This window comes from Heterocephalus glaber, unplaced genomic scaffold (genome assembly GCF_053883595.1).
Source record: "Heterocephalus glaber isolate CG9 unplaced genomic scaffold, H.glaber_assembly_v1.0 deba00000818, whole genome shotgun sequence".
In the NCBI taxonomy this organism is placed as follows: domain Eukaryota; kingdom Metazoa; phylum Chordata; class Mammalia; order Rodentia; family Bathyergidae; genus Heterocephalus; species Heterocephalus glaber.
This window is the reverse complement of record NW_028258164.1, coordinates 17294752-17310130: the sequence shown is the minus strand read 5'-3', so window position 1 is coordinate 17310130 and position 15379 is coordinate 17294752. Positions and strand designations below refer to the sequence as shown.

General features: G+C 53.9%; 1 protein-coding gene across 6 annotated transcripts in view; it reads left to right on the top strand.

Moving 5' to 3' along the window:
- Cnpy1 (canopy FGF signaling regulator 1) overlaps positions 1-15379 on the top strand; it is an 86633-nt gene that overhangs the window by 22407 nt on the left and 48847 nt on the right. For 5 of the 6 annotated variants that reach the window (XM_087207836.1, XM_004860338.3, XM_021240921.2 and 2 more), the window contains one exon: positions 945-1024. The gene's annotated coding sequence lies outside the window, so the exon portion shown is untranslated. Of the gene's footprint in view, positions 1-944; positions 1025-15379 lie in introns of those variants that run through there. The other variant, XM_087207838.1, reaches the window with a different exon arrangement.

Genomic DNA, 15379 nt, shown 5'->3' with positions numbered 1-15379 from the left:
AGCTCCGTGGTGCACAAGAGACCTGGATACAAACATGTTGATAAAAGGCGGGCAATCAGATGTGTTTAGACAGAAAACAAGAAAGAGAGAACGGAACCTGCCTACTTTTTAGCTCCTGAGCCCTCCGTTTCCCTCTGGGTCACTGGCCGGCCTGAGCCTGAGTGGTGCCACCTGCTGGCGGTCATCTGCACTGCAGGAAAGGGCTCCTGAGAAAGGACCGCCTTTGCAACGGGGGCGGAGATTGTGCTTGAGCGTGTTATATACTAGTAAACACACGCTAAAGATGGCCTCCATAAAGTCAATGACTGAATGCTCCTAAATAAACCCGGTCTGCAGTCTGACTCCCCAACCTTGTTTCTAAACATTGCAACGTGTTGGTGATGACAATGAGGATGGCGATGGTGATGAAAGACCGCTGAGATCTTGCGAGGTTGTGGAAGCATCCTGGAAGAGCAACATTCCTGCAGTCCTTCAGAGGAGGGATGAACAATTTTAGCTCTGTAAGGAAACTGGGGGATTCAATCACTAAGCTGGCCAGGCTTGAACTTTTGATCCTCCTGCCTCAGCCTCCCAGAGCACTGGGATTATAGGCCTGCAGCACCATGCCCAGAGATATAGCTTATCTTTTGCCATTGGTCCACTTATTTAAAGGGAAAATAGGTGGGAAACAGTCTTGGAGTTGAAGCCAGTCCAGGTAGGTGTATTTTGCTTTAGAAAAACAAGATCTTCAAGCCCCAAATTCATAAGGTGACTAATTTAAAATGACTGATAGCATTACAAAGGAATTTCTCAGTGTGGCAAAATATGCTTTCTATTTTTTTAAATAGTTGACACCTTGTTCCCAACACCATTTTTTTCAGTGCATCAACCCCAGTAACATAAAATAAAACTAGTTCAAAATGCAAAACCTCACTCATCCTGTCTTCTCTGATTCCTTCACACAGACTCAGAGCAGGCTGATGGGGAAAGTGGAGTGGAAGGAGGACACCTGATGCACTGGTTTTCAACTGGGACAGGATTTCAGGTACTTTCCTCTCTGCATTGGCAACAGTGCGGGGTTCTCTTTTCTCTTCCAGGAGGACGCGCTTTTTCCGCTAAACTCCCAGCTGGAGAGCCTTAAGGGCTAACCTATGGGAGTGGAGAGAATGCAGCATGCTTTACAGTGACAGTCAGTGGCTGGGCTGGTGAGCAGCAATTGAGAAGGATCTGGCTGTTGGGACTCCTGAGTTCCCCGCCTAGTGGTGTTTAGGGTAAGGCTGCAGTTCCCACAAGGGGATCTCACTCAGCCCATCCAGTGATTTGAAAAAGGAAACAGAACAAAACTGAAAAGCATTTTGGAAACCAAAAAATCAACACAAGCCTAGGCAGTCACTTTGCACCCTTTGTGTGTGTGTGTGTGTGTGTGTGTGTGTGTGTGTGTGTGTGTGTGTGTTTCTGGTGCTAGAAATAGATCCCAGGAGCTTCACACTGGGGTATATTCCCAGACTTTTTTTTCCAGATAGAGTCTCCTTACATTGCCTAGGCTGGACTCAAACTTGCATATTCCTGAGGTTACATGAACCACCACAACCAGCTGTTATGTTTTTGATGTATGAAGAGCCCTTCTCATAACTCCTGGGCAGGACAGAAACCCAGCTGCTGGATGCTGATAAATGGGCACCTGTGGGTGGGTGTCTGTGGGCTCCCCACAAGGTTTTGGAGAGGCCCCAAAGCCAGATGCCCCAATTCTCTGGCTGTGTGAGGTGCATCTGCAAGTGCCCCTCAGAGTCTAAGGATTTCAAGTGGAATTTAAGGGACAGTTTTTCAGTCAAGGAGTATGTGTGACAGATATGTACATCTCACACACCAAGCCTGTTTTGCTCACTCAGAAGAGCCCTCATTTCCCAGCTCCTGCAGGTGTCACCGCAGGGACCTGAAGGTACACAAAGATGTATTTCTGGATGCAAAATTCATCTGGATAATTCTAGCACAGCTTTGCCACTCCATCACCTTTTTCTTTTTAAGACAGGATCTTGCTATGCATTTCAGGCTGGGTTTGAACTCACCATGGAGCCCAGACTGACCTTGAACTCACTGTGATCCTTCTGCCTCAGCTTCCCAAGTGCTGGGATTACAGACGTGCTCCACCATGCCCAGCACTCAATTGCTTTTTGAAGCTTCCTGGGAGGCAAAATGTGGTCATTTTCCTAGAAGCCTGGTTATTTCATTTATCTTGGACAAAAGAGAACTATGAAAAGCGAGTCCTATGAGCATCCTGTCATCTGCAGGTAGCATCCGTCTTTAAAATCTGATCAAAACAGGGCCGGGGATTTAGCTCAGTGGTTCTGCTGCCTGCCTCGCAAGCACAAGGTCCTGAGTTTGATCCCCCATATAAAAAAAAAAAAAATCTGATCAAAACACACTGAAAGGAGCACAGTAGCTGCAGGGGTAGCACTGGATGTGGGAAGCCCTGAGGAAACCCTTCCTAGAAGTTCCCCAGCTCCTCAGTTCCAAGCACAAAAGTTTCAGAGTCAGATAACTTCGATGTTAAAACCTCAAGCCTCAGGGCTGGGGATTTAGCTCAGTGGTTCTGCTGCCTGCACTTTAAACTCAAGGTCCCGAGTTCGATCCCTGTTACCAAAAAAAAAAAAAAACCTTAAGCCTCAATTCTTGACCAACCTTTCTTTCCCTGCGTCTTTTTTTTTTTTTTTTTGGTACCGGAGATCGAACTCAGGACCTTGCGCTTGTGAGGCATGCGCTGGAACCACTGAGCTACATCCCCGGCCCTCCCTGTGTCTTGATAAACACTGTGTCAGTGCAGACGGTTGGTTTTTACAGCAATCGTCTCCTGTCCCTCCTCCCAGGTCTTGTGCCCTTTTGGATCTGGGAGACATTGCTCTGTGGACCTCCAACCCAGAGCATGCGGGTGGCCAGGGTGAAGGGGCACAGGGGCCAAGTGCCGGGGAGGAGGGTTGCCCATGTCTCTGTGCCTTCTGGCTGCTATCAGAAAGTGCCACAGACCCGTGGCTTTTAATCAGAAACTTTGCCATGATTCTGGTAGCGGGAAGTCCGAGGTCAGGGGACAGCTTGGCCAGGTTCTGGTGAGGGCCACCTCCTGGCCATCTCCCCATCATCTCCATGGTTTGGAAAGACTGATATTGAATCCAATCTCTGTTCCAGACCACTTGAGAACAGAGGAGGTTACTCTTTTTTCTTTTTTAAGACAAGGTCTTGCTGTGTAGCCCAGGCTAGCCTTGAACTCAGTGATTCTCCTGCTTCAGCCTCCCCGAGTGCTGGGACCACAGGAGTACACCGCCATACCCACCCAGGGGAGGTTATTCCTTAGACTCACAAAGCTCTTTGCAGATGTGTATTCATCGGCTCTTTCCATAACGTGTTCCAGACGGGGGAAGCCCACCTAACAGGCCAGAGCAGCAAAGCTCTGGCAGGGGGAAAATCTCCGGCTGTGAGTCTCAGAAGAAATGCACCCCACGATTCCAGCCAGCCCCACCCCAAGGGCCACAAGAAGCAGTTGAGCCAGAAAAGGTACCTGTGAGGGCGGGAGCAGCAGTTGGGCCAAGTCAGAATTACCAGTTATATGTTTGGCCTCCCGTATTTCAGATGTGTGGGGCTTTCATGGTAGGACCGCAAGTCTCTGGGATCTCAGAAACTCACATGTCACTGGTAATTTGTGTTTGTAGAGTGAATATTTTATCGTTAGACACTGCGATCCCATACTTTTTCCCAAGGCTGTTTCCTGAACTATATGTTTCTAGGAGAAATCTGGCTTCCCTGTCTCCTGCCTACCTGATATCTCCCCGGAGCAAGACAGGGGCCAAGGCTGTGGCCACACAGGGTCCTGGGTCCTGGACTTCCCAGCCTTCAGAATCATGACCCTGATAAAGTCTTGCTTGTCGTAAATTACCCTGTGTGGGGGGTTCTGCTACAGCAGCCCACGGCAGACTAAGACACCAGTCCAATATCAGCTAGTATGAAAGCAGAAACATTTGAGATATTTTTAATTTCACAAGGTCTCCAGGAGGGTCTCCAAGACATCCTCTTTGCTTCAGAAGCTCCCGGAGGCTGCCTTATACAAAGAGAGAGGGGTAAATCAAGAAGAGGAGATTCGAATTCAGGACCCAAAGACTCAAAGAAGTTCTGGTACACCAGCCAGTCAAGTGAGCTTCTTCCACACTGTGGGGGAGTGGAAGCCTCCCCAGAGACACTGGGTGTGAATTAAGATGGGCATAGAAAATCAAATGGGGAGATGAGTCCTTTATTACAGAATGTGCATGAGAAAGGACACGAGACTGGCCAACTGAGGCTCAGTGCGGAGAAGGCCGCAGTGGTCACAAGGCAAACACTAAGCACTGGTTAGCAAGGCACATGCTCTCCTTGTCCCAAGGCCAAGGAGGGGATGTGTGTGGCTGAGTGTGCACAGCCGGGGGCAGGGACTAGCCACGTCCTCACCCCAAACAGTGCCGACCGTCCAAATGCCAAGGATCTGCTGCAGGCACCCACTTGTTTAGAGACACAGTCTCAGCGGTGCAGCAGACAATTGGCCAAACTGGAGGCTCTACCTCTGCGTGTGCACCTCGCGGGGCATCTGGCCTCTGATGAGTAGGCTGCACTATGCTGGCTTGATAAACATGCTACACACATGAGATGTCCCTGACAGCACACAGAAACACACACGTGTGCACAAAAACAACCTGAAAGGTCAGATTCAGCCCTGAGAGAAAAGTGAGTTCCCAAAGTGTACAGTGAGTGGGTCCTGCCTGGGTGCACAGGAAACTCTCCAAACCTCTGGAGAGTCCCCTCAGTGCGGAGTGACCGCCCTTCCCAGCGTCCCCTCATGGCACACACAAGACGTGTCTTGGGGAAGGATGAACCTGAGCCTCAATTATTTTCAGGGAAACAGAGAAAACATACAAAATGCAAATCTGACATTGTTTGTGGCCCATTTGGATGTCATTTACTGGTGTGAGCGCTGGTAAGCACAGCCTCACGGTGCCCGGAAATAAGGCACTGAGGGTTCTAAGCTCATTACAGCTGGATAAGAACTGAGATCTGACCCAATCTTTGCCACTGCCATCAAAGTTAATGATCTGGAAAGATGATGAGTGGCTTGTTGGTTTTGTTGGGATTGAGGTTCCCAGGGCGAGAAACATTGGGAGGTACAGGAGCCCCAGGATATGACGTGACATTGTGCCACACATTGTGGGAGCAGCTGACATTCCACCAAGAAAAGACCAGTTCTGCCTGGTTGTTTCCGTGCTTTTAGTTCAAGAACAGTGAAGGAAATGTTGAAGCTGGAGGAGGTCTTGGCATGCATCCAGCGAGATCCCTCCCTTCTGCAGGGGGAGAAGTTGAGTCCTGGAGAGGCTGGCAATCACTCAGGGTGCAATGGTCACTGAGACCCGAGGACCCTCTCTCCAGGCCTGGAGGCCTCCCAGACCAGGGCAGGAGGTGGGTGGAGAGGCAAACAAGCCCCATCCCAGGAGTCCCTCCGGCCGTTCCCACAGTGCTGCAGCATCCTGATGGAGAGGACCAGCACTGCCATAGGCTCGGAGGCTGGGCTCAGCTCCCAGTGTAGACAGAGCACGAACTGCTCCCCTCAGCCTCTCCAGTCTGTCCCAGTCCTGCTGCTCCTGCTTGGGATCTAGGCAGGCTTCCACCCTCGACAAGAATTCTCCCACAGGACCCGTTCCTCCTGCTCAGTTTTCTCACAGACACCCTGAGGAAGAGAGCGAGGAGGACAGAGAGCCCCTCGCGCTATTTTCTGTGCTCTGGAGCTGCTTTGGGGAAAGCCCAGCTCCTTCCAGGTGGGAAACTGCCCCAGACTCAGCTGCTCCCTGGACCTTGCCAGAATCCTGCAGGTGTAGGGGTGGTAGGGATAAGAAGCCCACCTTCTGGGCTGTCCCACGCACCTGCTTTGCTTAAGGGTCCAGGGGAAAGGGGGTCACTTGGCCACTCAGGGATGCATGGCCAAACCAGGGACACCAGGCCTGGGTGCTGTCCCTTCCCTGGATGTTTGTGGCTCTACTCAGACACACACTTTTGTCTAAAGCGAGTTATTGTTGGTTATGCTTGGGGCAGGCGGGTCACATGACCTTGCCCAGGAGGTTTCCAATCTAAGTAAAAGAGACAAAACAATTCAAGGAACAGAAAATATATCTCCTGCAAATGAGAGGCTGTTTTCTGCCTCAGAGGGGAGAGGTTATTGGGTTTTTTTCTTCTTATTCATTCTTTTTTGCCTGGAGGGTAAACTTTCCACGCTGCCTTGCTGAGAAGCCCTCTAAATGGGAAATGCTGTGTGAATACGCATCTATCGCATCTATTTAAAAGGCAATCCAGCCAGTTTACACGGAAAAGGCTGCTTGGCCTCCGCCTCCACGCATGCCAGGATGGCAGGAGGGTGCAGAGTGGCTGTGGAATAGTCTCAGTGCCCACTCCAAGCCCATCAGCTACCACCCTTGCTGCTGCTCCTGCTGGGAGGGCGAGGCCCAGGAATGCTGCCCCGCGTCTTCCAGGAACAGCATGTGCACACCTGCAGGAGGCTGGGCTTCTCCTCCAGCTCCCCTGGGCCACCACCATGCAGAGAAGACAGGTTGGATTAAAGTCTGCATCCTGGCTGGGGATTTAGCTCAGTGGTTCCACCACCTGCCTCGCAAGCACAAGGTCCCGAGTTCGATCTCTGGTACCAAAAAAAAAAAAAAAAGTCTGCATCCTGTGGTTGGTATCATGGCCTCAGCCCCAAAAGCACCTTTCCCAGACTGGGGAAGGAACATCCCTTTCTGAGCCCCTCCTCAGAGTCTGGGTGGTGTAGCTCTGCTACCAGGAGGCGGGTCCCAGCTCTGCCCAGCTTTCTGTCGCTTCACCCCCACTGCAGCTCTGGATGTGAGGCAGCACTGGTGCCCTGGATGCCCCATTCCAGCGGTGCCCAGATGAGCTGTTGGGGACCTTGGTTTGAGTTTGTGTCCACCTCAGCTCACTTGTGACACTTTTCTTAGGGGACAGCTTAGGCCAAGTGAAGGACAGGTGTCATTTAGCCTGTTCCTGTGGCTGCACGGATGGGCCTATCTTGAGAAAGGGACTACAGGCAATGGCTATAGGCTTCCTCCTTCTCCTGCTCCCATCTGGGAGAAGAGGGGTCCTGGCCACATCTCACAGGAGATTTGGGACAAAGGACCCTGAAACTAAGCACCTTACCATACCCTTGGACAGATGCACTCCTTCCCAGTACAGATCGGGAAGGGTGGTTTAGGGGCTGCAGACTCAACCGGGTCACACAGCTTGAAGCCAGGGGGTCTTGAATGCAGCTCTCTGGCCCTAGTGTTCCTCTTCTGTGACCCCAGAGTGAGCAGCCATCATCAGTGCTGTAATGTGACACCCAAGTGACGGGCCCCTTCCCAAGCTGTGGGCACTGTGACAGTAGAACCACGGACTAAACAGCTGAGGCATAAGCTGGTGGACACTGCCTCCAAACTGTCCCAGTGACAAGGCCAGCCTCCACCCACAGGAGCATCCTGGGGTTCTGGCTTCAAACCCCACAGGGGATGGCAATGCAGGCTGCAGCTGCTCAGCCCAGTGGCCTGATCCTTTGGGCTCCTTCCCTCCATTCTCCAAAGGCTCACACTTCCCAGGCACCCCACCCCACCACATAATCTGACCCAGTTTCCACCTGCCCCTACATGATGCCAGCGCGCCAGCATCCCACCCAGGCTGCACCCAACCCTCTTGGGGGTGGGAAGGGGAACACACAGATCAAGACATCATTTCACCCCATGCACTCTCTCAGTGCAGGAAATGGACTGCGGTCGTAGTCAAGGGGTGGGGACAGAGTGCAGAAGGTAAACCTCGGTTTCCCAGAGTGCATCTGCCATGCAAATGTCACTTGGAAATTATTCTGCGGGTGGGGGAACCCTCACACAAGATCAGAAGCTTCATCACCTTCCCCAGGTGTCTGTAGCATCAGCTCTTACGTCTCAGTATCTATTCACATCATTACTTGGTGTTCAATAAGGCTGTGGATTTTACTCTATTTGTTTTGTTTTTAACATGTTTTGTCTTTAGAGCAGTCCTCATCACTGACTGAGCAGAATTACAAAGACTCGTAAAACCCCACAGCACTCCCGCCAGTGTGGACCATGCATTACAGCTAGTGACTGTGGATGCCACTGTCACCTCAGAGGGGCGTGAGGGTCAGGGGACAGTGTTGGGACCAGAGGACGGGCCGGTGACCACAGAGTGGGGCCAGAGGTGGGGGAGGGGGTTAAGAATCCAGATGGGAGGGAGGGGCAGGGTGAGGCTGCAGGGCTGGCCAGGCCATCTGGGCGGAGGGAATGGGACCCAGGTGCAGCACCTGCCCGAGGGAGCAAGGCAGTGGAGGGAGTGGGACCACAGCGGGGCTGGGTCAGAGGTGGGCGGGACCTGTGAAGGGGGCTGGGGACCTAGGGGCGGGATCCAGGGGTAGGACAGCAGCTTGAAGGCTGCCACGCACACCCACACCCACACCCACACCCGATGGTACCCAGGTGTGACCCTGCAGGCAGGGGCGGGGTGTCTCTGGCTATTCACAGCTGAGCCACCTGTGTCTGCCACCTCCCAGCTCTGCCGAGGACATGGGGCCCTCACAACTGCCAGTGGCTCTGCTGCTCCTGCAGGCCACATTACTGGGTGCTTGGGGATCCGAGGAGCCCGATGTGCGCTGTGGTGGTGAGTGCCTCCTGCAGCCCCTGGCCCTGTCACCCATCCCAGATCCACAGCAGAAGCCCCCAGTTCCTATTCAGCACCTGGAGCCAGCCTTGCCTCTGTGGGTCCTTGTTCCCTGAGCCAGAGGTTCGTTTCCCCTCCCAGCCCCATTTGGGGTGGCTGCAGGGCACTGGCTTAGCGGAGAGTTTGGGGCATCTGCATGTCAAGCCCTGGGCACTTTGGCAGCGTCTCTCAGGACCCATCAGTTCCTGGGCAGTAACTGGCAGTAACTGGGCAGTAACTAACTGGTTAGTCCCTGATGTAAAGACACCCTGGGGTGTCTGGGTGTGACCCTGCCCTTGGCACTGGTGGGCTCGCAGGTGGGCATAGCCATTCCTGACCACAGTCCTGACAGGATTGTTTGTTGCTCCGAGCGCAATGTGTGTGGCTGACAAGAGCCTCAGAGGGGTGGGTGACCAGATGAGACAGGGCTGAATAGGGGTGACCAGACATGGCATCCTGGGTGCCCAGTGTGGCTGGGGACGGGTGTACGGGAAGCTATGATGATCTGCTCTGGGCCGGCTCTGGGCTCGGTGGCATCTTGGGTCTTGGGCGGGGCACTCTGATCTTTGCCTGGCACCTTGGTGTGTGATGTCTGTGGCCCCACATAATGGCTGTGGCATCTTTGGGTTGGAGTGGGTCATTGTGCCCATCCCAGCTCTGTCTGGGTTCTCTGACTGAGCAGAGCTGGCTTCCCCAGCCTGGCTTGGGACTGAGAGGGGCTGAAGGGGAGTAGGAGCAGGTGCCCAGTGTGCACAGCGGCTGGGTACAGAGGAGCTGTGGGACTGTCCAGCCAATGGGAACCAGTGGAGGGGGAGTGGGTCTTCCTGGGAGTTCCCCTCACTAGGGTGTCAGTGAGAGCCTCTTCCTGTAGCCTGGCACCCATGCCACCCCACACCCTGAGCACAGGCCACCAGAACTGCAGACCCACCCTGCTGTCAGATGCAGCGTCTGAGGCCGTTTCACATCTCAGGGGGATCCAGAAGTCCCTGCTTGAGTGTTCACACACGTCCCGGGGAGGGGGCCTGTCAGCGAGGGAGACGGGGACAGAGCAGGGCTCAAGGGAGGAGACGGAGCCCAGGAGGCCTGGGGGGCAAGGACAGAACCCTGGTGATGCTATTCTGGAGCAGGGCACAGGACACCACTGTGTTTCAGAGCCTCTGTGCAGGGTTTGGAGAGACTAGCATCAAGGCAAGCAAAAGTGCTGACTTATGATGTGCTCTGAACACCCGAGGTGCGGGACTGGGCACGTGGGGGCGGGGGGCAGCGGCACCCCAGGACAAAGGGTGATGTGGGCACCCCTGTGTGAGCACCAGCTTCTGATGACATCCTTCTTTCTGGGTTTGTCTTTTCTCTGTAATCTCTGGGAGGCTGAGACAGGAGAATTTCAAGTGTAAGCCCCACCTGGGCAATTTAGTGACTTAGTGAGACCTTGTCTCAAAATAAAAATATAAAGGGCTGCAAATGTAGCTCAGTGTGAAGGCCCTGGTTCAATCCCCAGCACCATACATACACAGAAGTCCCCGTGGTGTGAGACCAGACGACCTGGAGGTGGGGTTGTGGGTGGTAGATTCTGCCCATCCACTACTAGGACAGATGACCTCTCGAGGGACCCTCGAGGAGCATCAGTGGCATTGGAGCAAGCAGGACCTGAGGCTGTCTTCAGCCCACACTTCAGCTAGGTCTGGCAGGAAGGGGCTCAGAAGGAACACAGAGCCCTCTGGGATAAACGGCCTACTGAGGAGAGATGGTGCCCTCGGCACTCCCTGATGCCTCCCTCCCTGTGGAGTCAGCAGTGTACGAGCATGTGTGTGAAGTATACGGGTGTTCATCTCTGTCACTTTCCTGTTGGTGAGACTCTGTGCCCAGCACCCAGAGCGTTTACAGGATTCAGTCCATAGCAGCGGAGGACAGCAGCTCACATCATGAGGTCCAGAAGCAGAGAGCAGGGAGAAGCTGGGAGGGGGACATTCCCTTCTAGGCCGCCCCAGTGACCGCCTCCAACCAGGCCAGTCTCCTCACGCACATTTAGCTCCAATCTGATCACCGCCCACTCCCTCTGCTTTGGGACATTCTAGATCTAAGCCATGTCAGTGTGAGTGTCCCTGAGGTGCTGGGTGTTCACACGCATGCGTAAGTGTGCATGTGGTGGGAACTCACCTGTGTGCAGTGGTGTGTTGAACGCCTTCTGCACAATAGCCAGGGCCCACCCTCTGTCCTTGGTTACTGACCCCCTCAGAGAAGGCCAAAAGCGGTGGATTCTGGGCACAGCTTCTGGGGTTGTGGGCTTGCCCACATGGGGTCACCCCAGGACTCACCCTGGGCTGCATCTGTGGAGTTTATTTCCGCCATCCTCTCACCATCCCTTCCTTGGCTCTGTGTGGCACATTTGGAGAGAGGCTAAGGCAGAATTCACCCTTTTCCTGGGACGGTGCTGCAAGGTGGGTCCCAGCAAGGCGTTGCCTTGGGTTCCTGCTCCTCCAAGGCCGCCTACACATTCAGCCAGCCTCAGCCCTGTCCTCTCACCCAGGGGTTCAGACTGGTGGACAGAGCCCATATCCATCTCTGCGTCCCGTGTCATTGCCGGCAGACCTCTCTCCAGCCCTCAGAGAGGGATCCTTGGGCCATTGATTTAGTGACATCTGCCAGCTAAGGATTGATCCACTTTCGTTACACTAAAAATGCTTTAACAAGTTCATTTGGAATTGGAGACAGCGAGAATGCTCCTTGGGTCTGGATGCTGCTCCCAAAGCAGGGGACTTTTGGAGCCCTGTGATCAGAGCAGCCTGCATAGGGGCTGCAGCCCTCTGCTGTGGAAAGGAGAGGTGGGGGTAATGGACCCTCACTGTGGACATCAGTGACATCGCTTGGCCTTGCAGTTCCTGTGGGGTCACATAGGCTGCAGGACTGAAAAGCAAAAGATGAAGTCAAGCCTGGTGTGGTGGTGCATGCCTGTAATCCCAGTAAACAGGAGGCTGAGGCAGGAGAATCACTGTTAGTTCAAGGCCAGCCTGGGACACATAGCTAGGCCCTTTCTCAAAAACCAACCAAGCAAACAAACAAAACAGATGAAGTATGACTGTCATCGACCATCTCCTGCGAGTGGCTCCTGCGTCCCCAGTTCTTTACTGACCTGCCTGATAGACCTAAAAGGGAGTTTCCCAACTGCGCCCAGTGAAATGCCCGTGAGGCCATGAGGCGGGATGCAACGACCGCATAGGCCCGGCCCCTTTGTCTCCTGTTTCCCTGACGCTTGCCCGCTGTTCACACAGCCTTGTTTTTCTCTAGCACCGTGTCCCTCAGCTGTCACTCTAACAAGCAGCCACACAGTCTCAGCGGCACTTGACTCCAAGCTGCTTTGAATTCGGGTCAGGGTCCCGGCTGGGCACAGCTCTGAGGTATCCCCTGTGACTCACTCTGCTCTGCTCAGCAGCCACTGGGACATTTCCTCCAGCCGTGACTGCAGCAGTGTGGGGCAGGGGGAAGCCGGGCACCTTGTGAGGCCAGGTTCAGAGATGGCAGTGTCACTGCCACGTTACAGTCATCCCTAGGTGCCCCTGGAGTCCCCAAGTCTGCGAGTGTTCAGCTTCCGCTTTAGAGCACCACGGCATCCACATAGCCTGTGCACACCTCCCCGAGACTGAGTCCACCGCAGGAAGCCAGTGCTCCGCCGATCCTGCTGTGCTGTGGGTGGGAGGCAATGGGAACACGTCACATGGATTCCGGACAGAGACAGATGCTTCCCATCTGCAGTGGGCTGATTTTGAGGGCTCAGAACCGGAACTTGGCGGAAGTCCTGCGGCTGAGGCTGAGCTCAGGGGTTGGGTGGGAAGAACCAAATCCACACGGCAAAGGATCTAGACTAAGTGGTTGTCCCAGGAGGGCCAGCTCAGACAGGGAAGCCAAGGTGCCTGTCCCCAAGGCCTCAGTGTCCCTGCCTTTCCACTCTCTACTCTCCCCTGCCTCTTCCCTCGGCTCCAAGTGCCTAATAGACCAGCCTGTCCTAATCAGGCGAGGCGGGTGACCGGCTGTCTGGAGCTGGCATCTCCTAGGAGTGTGGCCAGAAGGCGTCTTTCACTGGCCTCTGTGGCTGTGGTCTGCAGATCTAGAGCCTCTGCATGATGTTCTTGTAGGAGAAGCTGGGAATTGAAGCCCATAGCCCTGTCACAGAGCCATCGACAGGGTGGCAGCAGCCCCAGGGAGGCAACGCATGTTCCCACTTTTTCTTGGACAGTGGGTCTCTGCACGAGGGAGCCAGCTGCCTTCCAGAAGGAGGTGACCCACCACTCTCAAAGTGATATCTCTGTCACGGCCCTCATCTTTTCTGGAACTGTCATGGGCATCCTTTGGCCTTTTATTCGGATCTCACCTTCTCCCTGGGCAGGGCAGGTATCTGAGGCCCCTGGGGCAGGTGCGGGAGTCTTCAGCTGTGTCTGAAAGGCCTTGGGAATGCTGGCGTCTGCTGATAGGCACAGCAGGCTTGCTGGACAAAGGATGAAGCCAGCTTCCTGCTGTAAGGCCAAACAGCATTTGCATGGCCTGCACACACCCTCTTGTAGACTTTCCCTCAGCTCTGGGTTGTCATGGTACCTCAGACCGCGCAGATACTGTGCCAACAGTTGCCCTGTAGGATAGCTGAAGGCAAAATGATGAGAGGGAAAGTCTAGGAATGCATGGGTTTCTTCCCTGGTTGATGAAATGCTCACTTGCGCTCTGCTGGCTGCTTCCCACAGCCACGCTGGCATCAGTGGCAATGACACCCCTGGTATGAGCTCCGAAGACCCAGCATAAAAGGCTATGGCTTAGGAGCCTGCTCTCCCCACCAAACTCAGGAGAGAATCTATGTGTGAGCTGTGCTCTTGGCCCCTGAATGCTTCTTTGTGATGTGAACAGGTGTGGGCAGGACGGTGCCTAAGCCTGGAGGTGGCCAGCATTGACATCACAGGTCTGCAGCCTTGCCCAGCATGCAGTTCCGACCTCCTACTCTAAGCCTCGGCTTCTCCATCCATGAAATGGGCATAATAACAGGATCCGCCCAGAGTCTCCCCATCTGAAGCCTGAGGACACGCTCAAATGTGCAGTGTTGTCTGTGCACTCTGAGGACACCAGCTATTGTCCCTGCTGCGGTCCCCAGCTCCTGCAGGATGAAGCTGGTGCTGAAGTCTCTGGAGCCTTTCATCACATAATGGCTGGTTTGCACTGACAAGGACTCAGGAGACAGGGGCCAGCGCTAGAATAGCTTGCCTCGCCTCTTGGGCAACAGCCAAGTGGTAAACAGCTTGTTTTGTGCTTTTCCAGATGTTTCTTAAGGCTATTGAATATTTTACAGAAATTTAGTACTCAAGAAACTTGAAACAAAACCTTTTGAGGAGTCATCAAATGAGAAGCACTAAATATAGAAGAGAGTGATAGTGAGATTTGGAGTGGGGAGTGCTGCTCAGGGTGAAGCCCTTGCTTGGCACGTGCAGGTCCTGGTTCCATCCGCAGCACGGCAAAATATCAATCAATCAATCAATCAATTAATTAATTAAATCAAATAATCCGAGATCGAATGGTGTTTGGGTGGACTGGGTTTCGGCTTCCTTGGAGTTGGATCAAGGACCCTTTCTCGTTAGTTCCAGGAATCTTCAAACCATGTGTCCGCATATCTGGCAGGGAAATAGCATTTTCTTTCTAATAATTGTCTCTCCCCTTGGCAGCCCCAAGTCATTTCCCTGACATCAAAGATTCTTAAGAGGGGAGGTAAACAGTTTTAGGGAAGCTGGAACATTCCCTGGACCACAGACTCCTCCACCACCACTTCCAACCTCACCGCCCTTCCCTAGCTGTTGCAGATCCGGGCCTGGGCTGGGGCTCCCAGTGACAACAGCTCGCCGGCGAGACTGTGAACGAGGATTTGTGAGCTCTTTCTCTCCTGCCATCCACCCGTCATCCTTGCCTTGCAGCCAGAGAACATCTTAAAGTTGTTAAAATGAGTTCGCTTCACAGTGACTCTGATTTTAGACCTGGAAAATACAATTTGGGTTAAAACTCGGTGGGGAGTCCCTCCCTCCCTGGCAGGCACGCACGGGTTGCTGTGGTGATGGGGTGGGGGTGCGGAGCCCGCCGTTTCTGCAGCGCCTCCGGCCTGGTTTTGCTCACACCAGCTGGCGGAGCCTCCACTCCCACCTGCTGCTCCTGAACGGCTGCCCAGTGCTGACTGCAGAGCGGGTCGGTCCTGGGTCTTCGGCCAGTGTGTCCTTGCTAACACTGCCCTGCCTTCCTCCAGCTAAAGCATGGCAGAGGACAAGCCATGCCTTTCCTGGCCCCAGAGAGTGGATCTCAACCTGCCTCAGCCAAACCTCACAATTGCTTTTCCATGCCAGTGCCTGGTGGGCCAGGCCAAGACAGTCAGCTAATCTGGGTACCCGGCAACCTTTGCCTTCCAAATAGCTGACTGTTGGGCAAGACTGTTTGGGCTCAGCCTTGATGATTTTTGCACTGAGCAAATCTCATCACGTGTCCCAGTGTAGGGGTCTGAGGGTGTGAGCTCAGCACTGCAGTGATATCTCAAAGCTTGCAGGGAGAGCCAGGAGCAACCTGCTGGCCCATGTGCTTCCTGAGATGCTGAAATAAACTTTCCCCAGATTGCTTGTTGGGGTCCAAC